This window comes from Salmo trutta, chromosome 19 (genome assembly GCF_901001165.1).
Source record: "Salmo trutta chromosome 19, fSalTru1.1, whole genome shotgun sequence".
Lineage (NCBI taxonomy): Eukaryota > Metazoa > Chordata > Actinopteri > Salmoniformes > Salmonidae > Salmo > Salmo trutta.
The window spans coordinates 24329417-24342367 of NC_042975.1; positions in this window are offsets into that span (position 1 = coordinate 24329417).

The following is a 12951-nucleotide window of genomic DNA, read 5'->3' on the forward strand; positions in this document are numbered from 1 at the left end:
ACATTATGGGCTATTGTGTGTATGCCAGGGACTCAATCTCATTTTAAATTCAACAAAATGTGGAAAAAGTCAAGGGGTGTGAATACTTTCTGAAGGTACTGTAGAATACCAAATACTCTACATTATTCCTCACACACGTCCTTCAGTTTTTGTAAATACTTTTCTAATATTGATTGATCATTAGCAATCAAATACATTTATAAAGCCCATTTTACATCAACTGTTGTCACAAAAGTGCTTATACAGAAACCGAGCCGAAAACCACAAAGAGCCAGCAAATGCAGATGTAGAAGCATGGTGTCTAGGAAAAACTCCCTAGAAAGGCAGGAACCGGGGTGGCCAGTCCTCTTCTGGCTGTGCCAGGTGGAGTTAAGAGTACATGGCCATTAAGGCCAGATCGTTGATCAGTTTAATTAGTGATGGGTGAAAAATGTATACAGTTGAGTATAGCGATATTCTCTTTGACGATATTATATAGATATTCTGACTCGGTAGTTAACGCTTGCTAGTCAGCTGTACCTGCACCAAAACTCTGGTATTTTTCATCCTATAGCTTGTTCCCCATCTTTTCAAATAGTGAGTCAACATGTTTCCAGCACTTTCATACATGAAGGGACATCACGTGCGCCATCCGTATGGTTAGTGAGAAAGTCCATATTGCAAATGTACGCTCCCTTACTAGACGTCCGACCACGTCCGATAAATCCGCGGACGGCGTCGGGCCGCTCACAGGGGCCGGATCTTCCAGGAAGTCATCGAACGGAGTCTCTCGGACCTTCCGTTTCCGTTTAATTAAATTTTCTAATTTTGGTCATTTCCTTGCAGTCCCGGATTATTCCACGAGAGGGCGTATGGAATCATATTGCAAATGTAACATATATCACCAATCGCGACATGGCTTTTTCTCCTAAACGGAAGATAATTCAAAGACGAAACTCGGTCTGCGTGGGTTTGGCATAATGGGCAGTTGGCCCCGAACAGGATGGAGTCGAGGCCTCGACGCTTTTCGAGTTAAGGCTATTTTTCTGGGATTGAAAGTCAAACAGGAAAATAGAGTGCTGATTTGACCGCTTCACATCAAACTACATGAGCCTACGGTGTCAGGAGAAAAGGAACCATGCATTTACCAATGTTCATTTCAGAGAAATTGTACAATGACACATTGGTGATATTCAACAACAAGAGGTTTTTTTTTCAAAAAAGTTACATATCCAGTTGCAGCGTGTTCAGATGAGTCCGTTAAGGCAGGTTTCGGAGCTCTGCGAGATTTCTGTGATTTTCTGTGATTTTCTGAAACAACACACACTTGTTCAACCCTCTGTAAATAAGTCAGTTCTTAACAGAAACACTTAAAACTCAATATTCTATAAGAGCCTAACGTTCAGATTCCTGTGTCAACCAGAAATGCCTTATAAAGGTGTCATAGGGGCTGTTTTGAAGGGTTAAAAAGGTCAGATCTTTCCACAACTTCATATGTGTGACTAGGCAACCCTCATGAACTGTAAATCAGTCATTTATCCCATCAGATGTCAAAGAAAAGCTCTCTCAAACACACACACAGCAAGGACGGAGTGACACAGTGCGTTGCTTAAAGACACAAAGAGCCTGCAATGGCATTACCATTATCTCTAGGCTGAGACGAGTTCAATGAGATGCCCCGCTTGACCGTAGCTTGCTCGGTATGAGCGCAGCGACCGTGAGAAAACTAGGCCCAAAATGAGGCCTGCACCAATATGTCAAGTGCTTATGGGTGACAGTGAGAGAACCATTAGGGTTATAAGCACAATTCAACCTCAGAAGCGTTCCTGAGGTCCTCCCGATCTGTGCAAGCCTAACCTTGACCCTGTGACATAAACCCTTCACAGTGAAAAGAAGGTGTTTAGATCAAACTGTGTGCAATGACTTCTCTCCCCATAGGAATACATTGACAATTCTCCTAAATTCAACCTGAAGTCTATGTGGGTTATGAATGCCTTATGAACCTGTCTTCTATAACAATCCATCAGGCTACTGTGAGGTCTACCTGTGTCGATTCTAAGGTTCCTGGAGCAACCGGAAAATGTTAAAATCACCCTAGAGCTATTGTCATATAAGCAACCTGCAGATAGTGAAAATCACGCAACTCAACCATCTGTCATTCAGTCAATTCTTAAGGTAGAGACTTCATATTCAGGATTCTGTTTATGTCTACCCCAAAGACAACGTGTGTGAAGCAAGAGCTTCCTGTGACAACCGGAAGTTGTTAAAAACTGCCAAGAGCTATTGTCATATGGTCAACCTGCATATAGTGAAAATCACGCAACTCAACCATCTGTTATTCAGTCAATTCTTAAGGTAGAGACTTCATATTCAGGATTCTGTTTATGTCTAACCCAAAGACAACGTGTGTTGAATAAGAGCTTCCTGTGACAACCGGAAGTTGTTAAAAACAGCAAAGAGCTATTGTCATATGGTCAACCTGCATATAGTGAAAATCACGCAACTCAACCCTATGTCATCCAGCCAATTCTTTAGGTAGAGACTTCATATTGAGGATTCTGTATATGCCTACCCCAAAGACAACGTGTGTCTATTCTTTTTGCAAAAAAAACAAAAACACACACACACAATTTGGCCATAGGGACATAGTGTGGGGCTTAGAGTCTTATACCGCCTTCAATAGTTACTTTTGTTCAAACGATTCAAGAACCGTCAGACCTAGAGCTCCGAAATTTTAGAAACCTGTTCTAGAGCTCAAGTCGATAGTGCACGGTGATTTATGGGGCTCTAGAAGGTTCTCTGACCGAGAAACCGCCTCGTACATTTGCAATATTTTCAATTCATTTTGAATATCACGGACATGGCGACATGTAGAAATGTCCCAGAGTCGCAAGACTAGGTGCATTGAAACCGCCTCGGCCCATAGAGACGGACCCCAATGTCTCTGTCCGATAGCTCATTCAGGGACCCCGTAGTAACGCCCTGAAAAAGTGGATTTTCAGCACCAATTAAGGCCATTGCTCGGGCACCGAATGACCTATCAAGCCGAAACTTGGGATTCGGGGTCGCCTCACATAGGTCTACACACAATGTCAGAGCTGGACCCGCAGCTATAACGTAACTATGTGTTTTATGTTTTTTTATGGTTAAAATTGAAAGCACTGTGAATTATGGGCCTTCTCTGACATATGTGATAGTTGGCTTCTATACGAGTTGGAAAAAGTGGATTTTGTGTCAGATGCTATCAGTTTGGTGTCAGAATGACATCTAATTGACTGATGGACGCTGACTGCTGTGTGACGAGCAATGGAGAGGAACCACAGTCACTGCCCGGCCATCCCGAGTTCATCGGGCCAGTCAATTATGCATTTCGGCAGTATTTTTGAGCATGCCTAAATTTGTGATGCTAAATGCCCATTAAATCATATTGCAAACGTAACGCGCTATATTGCAAACGTAACGTGCGTTTGCAATATGATTCAACAGCAGAAAATATCACCAAAGTTGACATGATGAAATCAACACAATAAGCGACAGAGAGGAACCACAGTCACTGCCCGGCCATCCCGAGTTCATCAGGCCAGTCAATTATGCATTTCTGCAGTATTTTTGAGCATGCCTAAATTTGTGATGCTAAATGCCCATTAAATCATATTGCAAACGTAACGCGCTATATTGCAAACGTAACGTGCGTTTGCAATATGACTCAACAGCAAAAAATATCACCAAAGTTGACATGATGAAATCAACACAATGAGCGATAGAGAGGAACCACAGTCACTGCGCGGCCATCCCCAGTTCATCGGGACAGTTAATTTTGAATTTCTGCAGTGTTTTTGAGCATGCCAAATTCGTGATGTTGAGGCCCATTGAATCATATTGCAAATGCGCATCCGTGGACATGGTGACCCGAAATGGGTTACCAGGAGTAATTTTTTAGAATGGTTTTAAATGCCTTTAGGGTGGTGCAAGGGGTGCACGGTTGGGTAGGGAGCACCTTCCATCAGTGCCCATCCAGTATGGGGCGCCCCTAGTCATTTTGGACATTTTTCAAAAAATTGCTAAAAATCGACAGTCCCACTTCTCTCATGTCACCATCAAGTCATGGAGAGGAACCACAGTCACTGCCCGGCCATCCCCAGTTCATCGGGACAGTCAATTTTGCATATCTTTAGTGTTTTTGAGCATGCCAAATTCGTGATGTTGAGGCCCATTGAATCATATTGCAAATGCGCATCCGTGGACATGGTGACCCGAAATGGGTTACCAGGAGTAATTTTTTAGAATGGTTTTAAATGCCTTTAGGGTGGTGCAAGGGGTGCACGGTTGGGTAGGGAGCACCTTCCATCAGTGCCCATCCAGTATGGGGCGCACCTAGTCATTTTGGACATTTTTCAAAAAATCACAAAAAAAACTCACCATTAAGCCATGGAGAGGAACCACAGTCACTGCACGGCCATCCCCAGTTCATCGGGACAGTCAATTATGCATTTCTGCAGTGGTTTTGAGCATGCCAAAGTTGTGATGCTAAATGCCCATTGAATCATATTGCAAATGCGCATCCGTGTATTTGTAATATGATTCAACAGCAAAAAATATCACCAAAGTTGACATGATGAAATCAACACAACGAGCGATGGAGAGGAACCACAGTCACTGCACGGCCATCCCCAGTTCATCGGGACAGTCAATTATGCATTTCTGCAGTGGTTTTGAGCATGCCAAAGTTGTGATGCTAAATGCCCATTGAATCATATTGCAAATGCGCATCCGTGTATTTGTAATATGATTCAACAGCAAAAAATGTCACCAAAGTTGACATGATGAAATCAACACAACGAGCGATGGAGAGGAACAACAGTCACTGCACGGCCATCCCCAGTTCATCGGGACAGTCAATTATGCATTTCTGCAGTGGTTTTGAGCATGCCAAAGTTGTGATGCTAAATGCCAATTGAATCATATTGCAAATGCGCATCCGTGTATTTGCAATATGATTCAACAGCAAAAAATATCACCAAAGGTGACATGACGAAATCAACACAACGAGCGATGGAGAGGAACCAGGAGCGTTCCTGAGGTCCTCCCGATCTGTGCAAGCCAACCTTGACCCTGTGGCATTAACCCTTCACAGTGAAAAGAAGGTGTTTAGATCAAACTGTGTGCAATGACTTCTCTCCCCATAGGAACACATAGACTATTCTCCAAAATTCAACCTGAAGCCTATGTGGGTTATGAATGCCTTATGAACCTGTCTTCTACAACAATCCATCAGGCTACTGTGAGGTCTACCTGTGTCGATTCTAAGGTTCCTGTGACAACTGGAAGTGGTTAAAAACACCCAAGAGCTATCGTCATATAACCTGCACATAGTGAAAATCACGCAACTCAACCATCTGTTACTCAGTCAATTCTTAAGGTAGAGACTTCTTATTCAGGATTCTGTTTCTGTCTACCCCAAAGACAATGTGTGTGAAGCAAGAGCTTCCTGTGACAACCGGAAGTGGTTAAAAATAGCCTAGAGCTATTGTCATATTGCCACCTGCAGATAGTGAAAATCACGCAACTCAACCATCTGTTTCTCAGTCAATTCTTAAGGTAGAGACTTCTTATTCAGGATTATGTTTATGTCTACCCCAAAGACAACGTGTGTTGAGTAAGAACTTCCTGTGACAACGGGAAGTGGTTAAAACAGCCTAGAGCTATTGTCATATGGTCAACCTGCATATAGTGAAAATCACGCAACTCAACCATCTGTTACTCAGTCAATTCTTAACGTAGAGACTTCTTATTCAGGATTCTGTTTATGTCTACCCCAAAGACAACGTGTGTTGAGTAAGAACTTCCTGTGACAACGGGAAGTGGTTAAAACAGCCTAGAGCTATTGTCATATGGTCAACCTGCAGATAGTGAAAATCACGCAACTCAACCATCTGTCATTCATCCAATTCTTAAGGTAGAGGCTTCTTATTCAGGATTCTGTTTATGTCTACCCCAAAGACAACGTGTGTGAAGCAAGAGCTTCCTGTGACAACCGGAAGTGGTTAAAAACAACCAAGAGCTATTGTCATATTACGTGCGCATAGTGAAAATCACGCAACTCAACCATCTGTTACTCAGTCAATTCTTAAGGTAGAGACTTCTTATTCAGGATTCTGTTTATGTCTACCCCAAAGACAACGTGTGTTGAGTAAGAACTTCCTGTGACAACGGGAAGTGGTTAAAACAGCCTAGAGCTATTGTCATATTACGTGCGCATAGGGAAAATCACGCAACTCAACCATCTGTTACTCAGTCAATTCTTAAGGTAGAGACTTCTTATTCAGGATTCTGTTTATGTCTACCCCAAAGGCAACGTGTGTTGAGTAAGAACTTCCTGTGACAACGGGAAGTGGTTAAAACAGCCTAGAGCTATTGTAATATGGTCAACCTGCATATAGTGAAAATCACGCAACTCAACCATCTGTTACTCAGTCAATTCTTAAGGTAGAGACTTCTTATTCAGGATTCTGTTTATGTCTACCCCAAAGACAACGTGTGTGAAGCAAGAGCTTCCTGTGACAACCGGAAGTGGTTAAAATCACCCAAGAGCTATTGTCATATTACGTGAGCATAGTGAAAATCACGCAACTCAACCATCTGTTACTCAGTCAATTCTTAAGGTAGAGACTTCTTATTCAGGATTCTGTTTATGTCTACCCCAAAGACAACGTGTGTGAAGCAAGAGCATCCTGTGACAACCGGAAGTGGTTAAAAACACCCAAGAGCTATTGTCATATTGCCACCTGCAGATAGTGAAAATCACGCAACTCAACCATCTGTTACTCAGTCAATTCTTAAGGTAGAGACTTCTTATTCAGAATTCTGTTTATGTCTACCCCAAAGACAACGTGTGTTGAGTAAAAACTTCCTGTGACAACCGGAAGTGGTTAAAAACAACCAAGAGCTATTGTCATATTACGTGCGCATAGTGAAAATCACGCATCTCAACCATCTGTTACTCAGTCAATTCTTAAGGTAGAGACTTCTTATTCAGGATTCTGTTTATGTCTACCCCAAAGACAACGTGTGTGAAGCAAGAGCTTCCTGTGACAACCGGAAGTGGTTAAAAACAACCAAGAGCTATTGTCATATTACGTGCGCAGTGAAAATCACGCAACTCAACCATCTGTTACTCAGTCAATTCTTAAGGTAGAGACTTCTTATTCAGGATTCTGTTTATGTCTACCCCAAAGACAACGTGTGTGAAGCAAGAGCTTCCTGTGACAACCGGAAGTGGTTAAAAATAGCCTAGAGCTATTGTCATATTGCCACCTGCAGATAGTGAAAATCACGCAACTCAATCATCTGTTACTCAGTCAATTCTTAAGGTAGAGACTTCTTATTCAGGATTCTGTTTATGTCTACCCCAAAGACAACGTGTGTGAAGCAAGAGCTTCCTGTGACAACCGGAAGTGGTTAAAAATAGCCTAGAGCTATTATCATATTGCCACCTGCTGTTAGTGAAAATCACGCAACTCAACCATCTGTTACTCAGTCAATTCTTAAGGTAGAGACTTCTTATTCAGGATTCTGTTTATGTCTACCCCAAAGACAACGTGTGTGAAGCAAGAGCTTCCTGTGACAACCGGAAGTGGTTAAAAACAACCAAGAGCTATTGTCATATTACGTGCGCATAGTGAAAATCACGCAACTCAACCATCTGTTACTCAGTCAATTCTTAAGGTAGAGACTTCTTATTCAGGATTCTGTTTATGTCTACCCCAAAGACAACGTGTGTTGAGTAAGAACTTCCTGTGACAACGGGAAGTGGTTAAAACAGCCTAGAGCTATTGTCATATTACGTGCGCATAGGGAAAATCACGCAACTCAACCATCTGTTACTCAGTCAATTCTTAAGGTAGAGACTTCTTATTCAGGATTCTGTTTATGTCTACCCCAAAGGCAACGTGAGTAAGAACTTCCTGTGACAACGGGAAGTGGTTAAAACAGCCTAGAGCTATTGTAATATGGTCAACCTGCATATAGTGAAAATCACGCAACTCAACCATCTGTTACTCAGTCAATTCTTAAGGTAGAGACTTCTTATTCAGGATTCTGTTTATGTCTACCCCAAAGACAACGTGTGTGAAGCAAGAGCTTCCTGTGACAACCGGAAGTGGTTAAAAATAGCCTAGAGCTATTGTCATATTGCCACCTGCAGATAGTGAAAATCACACAACTCAACCATGTGTCATTCAGTCAATTCTTAAGGTAGAGACTTCATATTCAGGATTCTGTATATGCCTACCCCAAAGACAACGTGTGTCTATTCTTTTTGCAAAAAAAAACAAAAACACACACACACACAATTTGGCCATAGGTACATAGTGTGGGGCTTAGAGGCTTATACCGCCTTCAATAGTTACTTTCGTTCAAACGATTCAAGAACCGTCAGACTTAGAGCTCCGAAATTTTAGAAACCTGTTCTAGAGCTCAAGTCGATAGTGCACGGTGATTTATGGGGCTCTAGAAGGTTCTCTGACCGAGAAACCGCCTCGTACATTTGCAATATTTTCAATTCATTTTGAATATCACGGACATGGCGACATGTAGAAATGTCCCAGAGTCGCAAGACTAGGTGCATTGAAACCGCCTCGGCCCATAGAGACGGACCCCAATGTCTCTGTCCGATAGCTCATTCAGGGACCCCGTAGTAACGCCCTGAAAAAGTGGATTTTCAGCACCAATTAAGGCCATTGCTCGGGCACCGAATGACCTATCGAGCCGAAACTTGGGATTCGGGGTCGCCTCACATAGGCCTACACATAATGTCAGAGCTGGACCCGCAGCTATAACGTAACTATGTGTTTTATGTTTTTTTATGGTTAAAATTGAAAGCACTGTGAATTATGGGCCTTCTCTGACATATGTGATAGTTGGCTGCTATACGAGTTGGAAAAAGTGGATTTGGTGTCAGATGCTATCAGTTTGGTGTCAAAATGACATCTAATTGACTGATGGACGCTGACTGCTGGGTGACGAGCAATGGAGAGGAACCACATTCACTTCCCGGCCATCCCGAGTTCATCGAGCCAGTCAATAATGCATTTCTGCAGTATTTTTGAGCATGCCTAAATTTGTGATGCTAAATGCCCATTGAATCATATTGCAAACGTAACGCGCAATATTGCAAATGTAACGCGCATTTGCAATATGATTCAACAGCAAAAAATATCACCAAAGTTGACATGATTAAATCAACACAACGAGCGATGGAGAGGAACCACAGTCACTGCACGGCCATCCCGAGATCATCGGGCCAGTCAATTATGCATTCTGAGCATGTCAAATTCGTTAAAAATGTTAAAAGCAACAGAGTCCCACTTCTCCCTCATCATACATGACAAGTAGACCATCTGCGTTGATTGATGGCTTAACATAGGGATATATATCATTTGGGCAGTATAAATGCCATTTGGACCATGGTTCACTGACTTTTGGGTTTGGAAACCGACTTCCTATGATCGTACATGGCAAACGGACAAACATACTGATTTGGCACATTCAATACTTTCATACATGTATAATTGACAAAAAAAGAATTGGACATTTCATTTGCACATTTCTAATGGCATTTGGCAAAAAATATAAATATGTCACTTTTGACTTCCTATGAAATCATATTCCAAATGCACAAATCATATGCCTTATGCACAAGCAAATATGTCACTTTTGACTTCCTATGAAATCATATTCCAAATGCACAAAACATATGCCTTATGCACAAGCAAAAACAACCCAAAAAATTATGTCAATAAAATATGTCAAAAGTATGTCCATACAGCTCTTATACATGTGTAATTGACATAAAAATCAAAAAAAAATCGAAAAACGGTCCAGAAACCACTTTTTAAGGGTTGAAAAGTTTTCAAAAAATATGTCATTTTTTCAAAATTTGACTCTTGGGACTTGAATTGTGTTACATTTGCAATATGAAAATTCACTGCGGAGAGCTCTAGCTATCTATTGGATATTTCCTGTGATTTGGCACATGCAATACTTTCACAATTGACAAAAAAAAGCATTGGATATGTCATTTTGCAAAAAAAATGAAAATAAAAAAGTCACTTTTTTCCTATGAAATCATATTCAAAATGCACAAAACATATGCCTTGTGCACAAGCAAAAGCAACCCAAAAAACGACGTCAATAAAAAACGTCAGAAGCATGTTCATACAGCTCTTATACATGTGTAATTGACATAACAATCGAAAAAAAATCGAAAAACGGTCCAGAAACCACTTTTTTACAAGGTGCTAAGTTTTCCAAAAAAAAATCATTTTATCAAAATCTGAGACTTGGGTAAGAATTGGGTATCATTTGCTGTATGAAAATCCAAGGTGGAGCACGCTCGCCATCTAAAGGAAATTTGGGGTTTTACAATTGGCAATTGCCATCGGAAAATTGCCATATGATTGGCCCGGAGATGGGCCGCTTTGGGTGGTTTTTGCAATCGTGTGTATGATTCGTGCTATGCCAATATGTTGCCATGTTATTTTGTCCAAATCAGGGGGGTATTCCCTTACATATCCATGACTGTCTTTCTCTTGTCACTCTGCAGCAGACAAATAGTGAGCATATTGTTTGGAACATAAAATCGCAGTATCGAATGTTAATACATATAGAATCGTGATACGTATATACTGAGTGTAAGCTATGATCCCTTATTGATGTCACCTGTTAAATCCACTTCAATCAGTGTTGATGAAGGGGACGAGACAGGTTAAAGAAGGATGTTTAAGCATTGAGACGATTGACACATGGATTGTGTATTTGTCACATGGATTGTGTATTTGTCACATGGATTGTGTATTTGTCACGGGTGTCGTTGTGTAGAGAGGACCAAGGCACAGCGGGTTGCATGTTCATCATTATTATTATTTATTAAGTAAATGTGAACACGGGAAAAACAATAAACAAAGAGGACGACAGTTTCACATGCTACGACAACTAGCAGTGCGAAATACAACTACCCACAATTAACAACCCCAAACACATACCTATATATAGGACTCTCAATCAGAGGAAAATAGAAACACCTGCCTCCAATTGAGAGTCCACACCCAAACCTAAACATAGAAAAACTAAACTAGACAGAACGTAGAAAATACAACCTAGAACATACCCAACACCCAGAACTAATAAATCACACACCCTAAACACAACCAACCACCCCCAACCAACCAAAACAAATACCCTCTGCCACGTCCTGACCAAACTACAATACAAATAATACCTAAACTGGTCAGGACGTGACAGTATTTGTGCCATTCAGAGTGTGAATAGGCACAACAGAATATTTATGTGCCTTTGAACGGGGTATGGTAGTAGGTGCCAGGTGCACAGGTTTGAGCGTCAAGAAATGCACCGCTGCTGGGGTTTTCACGCTCAACAGTTCCATGTGTATATCAATAATGTTCCACCGCCCAAAGGACATCCATCCAACTTGACACAACTGTGGGAAGCATTGGTGCCAACATGGGCCAGCAGCCCTGTGAAACGCTTTTAACACCTTGTAGAGTCCATGCCAAGACAAATTGAGGCTGTTCTGAGGGCAAAGGGGGGTGCAACTTCATATTAGGAAGTTGTTCCTAAAGTTTTGTACACTCAGTGTAGAATCACAATACATATTGTATCAGCACCTAGCATAAGTACCGTGCTAATATTGTATCGTGATGTCATTGTCATTTCCCAGCCCTAAGTTTCATACTCCTTTTGTATGCACCATCTATCCCTAAGGGCCATTGAAAAGAAATTCTTAATATTGCATTTTAAGCTGGCAGTACTGTTTCTCTGTGCAGTAGATGCATATCATGAATAGCAATGGCTGTTTTTTTATCTGCCTTTTTTCAAAAGCACCACTCTACTCAGGAGAGTATGGCCTTGTCTGTTTATTGCATAATGTATGGAATTTATAATCCAGCATATAAAAAAGCTTGACAGACAGGACTGTATTTTCAGTCAGAATCAGCTTCCTTAGGCTTTTGGCCGGGTCTCGGTGCCTCCAGTGTAACTGATTTTCTGACAAGATTTATTTGATCACTGGAGGGAGACAAGCCGATGCTGTCTCATGTCCAAGGTCAAGCCCTGTCAATACTGATTGTTAAGGCAGGGGTTGGAGTGTCTGTCTCTCTCTCTCCTCCCCCCTCACCACAGATGGATTTTCAAGAAAAGTTAAAACCTTGCTGAGGGTACAACTAAGTGTTTAGTAGGAATTCACTGTGTTTGGCATCCGAGGCTGCCTTCCTGTATGCCATAACGTTGGAAATTAGCACATTGATTCAACCAGGATCACTTACTTAAAGCACTTGACCTTTTTTGTTTCTTGAAAGTGATGGTAAACTGTATTAAGGTAAACTGTATTAAGTACATGCGAAAGGCGAGAGCATGCACTTCAGTTGATTTGGTCCTAAGATGAAGACGTTTACTGCTTGGAAGAAGTGAGGAAAACCGTGTTCACAGCATAGTGACTTATTTCCTCCCGTTTGAGTTACTGGTTACAGCAAGGTTAATAGAGAAGCTAATAATAATAAAAAATACAGCACTAAGCACGCAATCTTAGTTCAAATAAGTTTTATATTCATACGGGTGCACAGGCTGAACAAACAATGTTTGACATAATGTATTGTGACACCTGCTTTTGACTTTTAGTACATTTACATTTTTTGTACTGCCCCCCCGTGGGAATCGAACCCACAATCCTGGCGTTGCACACACCATGCTGGCATTGCAAACACCATGCTTTACCAACTGAGCCACAGGGAAGACTAGTACCATTATTACTTTCACGTCCTGACCAGTAAGGGGTCATTTTGTTATTATAGTATGGTCAGGGTGTGGCAGGGGGTGTTTGTTTTGGGTGTTTTGGGTTTAGATCTATGTTATTCCATTTCTATGTTTAGTATCTAGTTTTTCTATTTCTATGTTTGG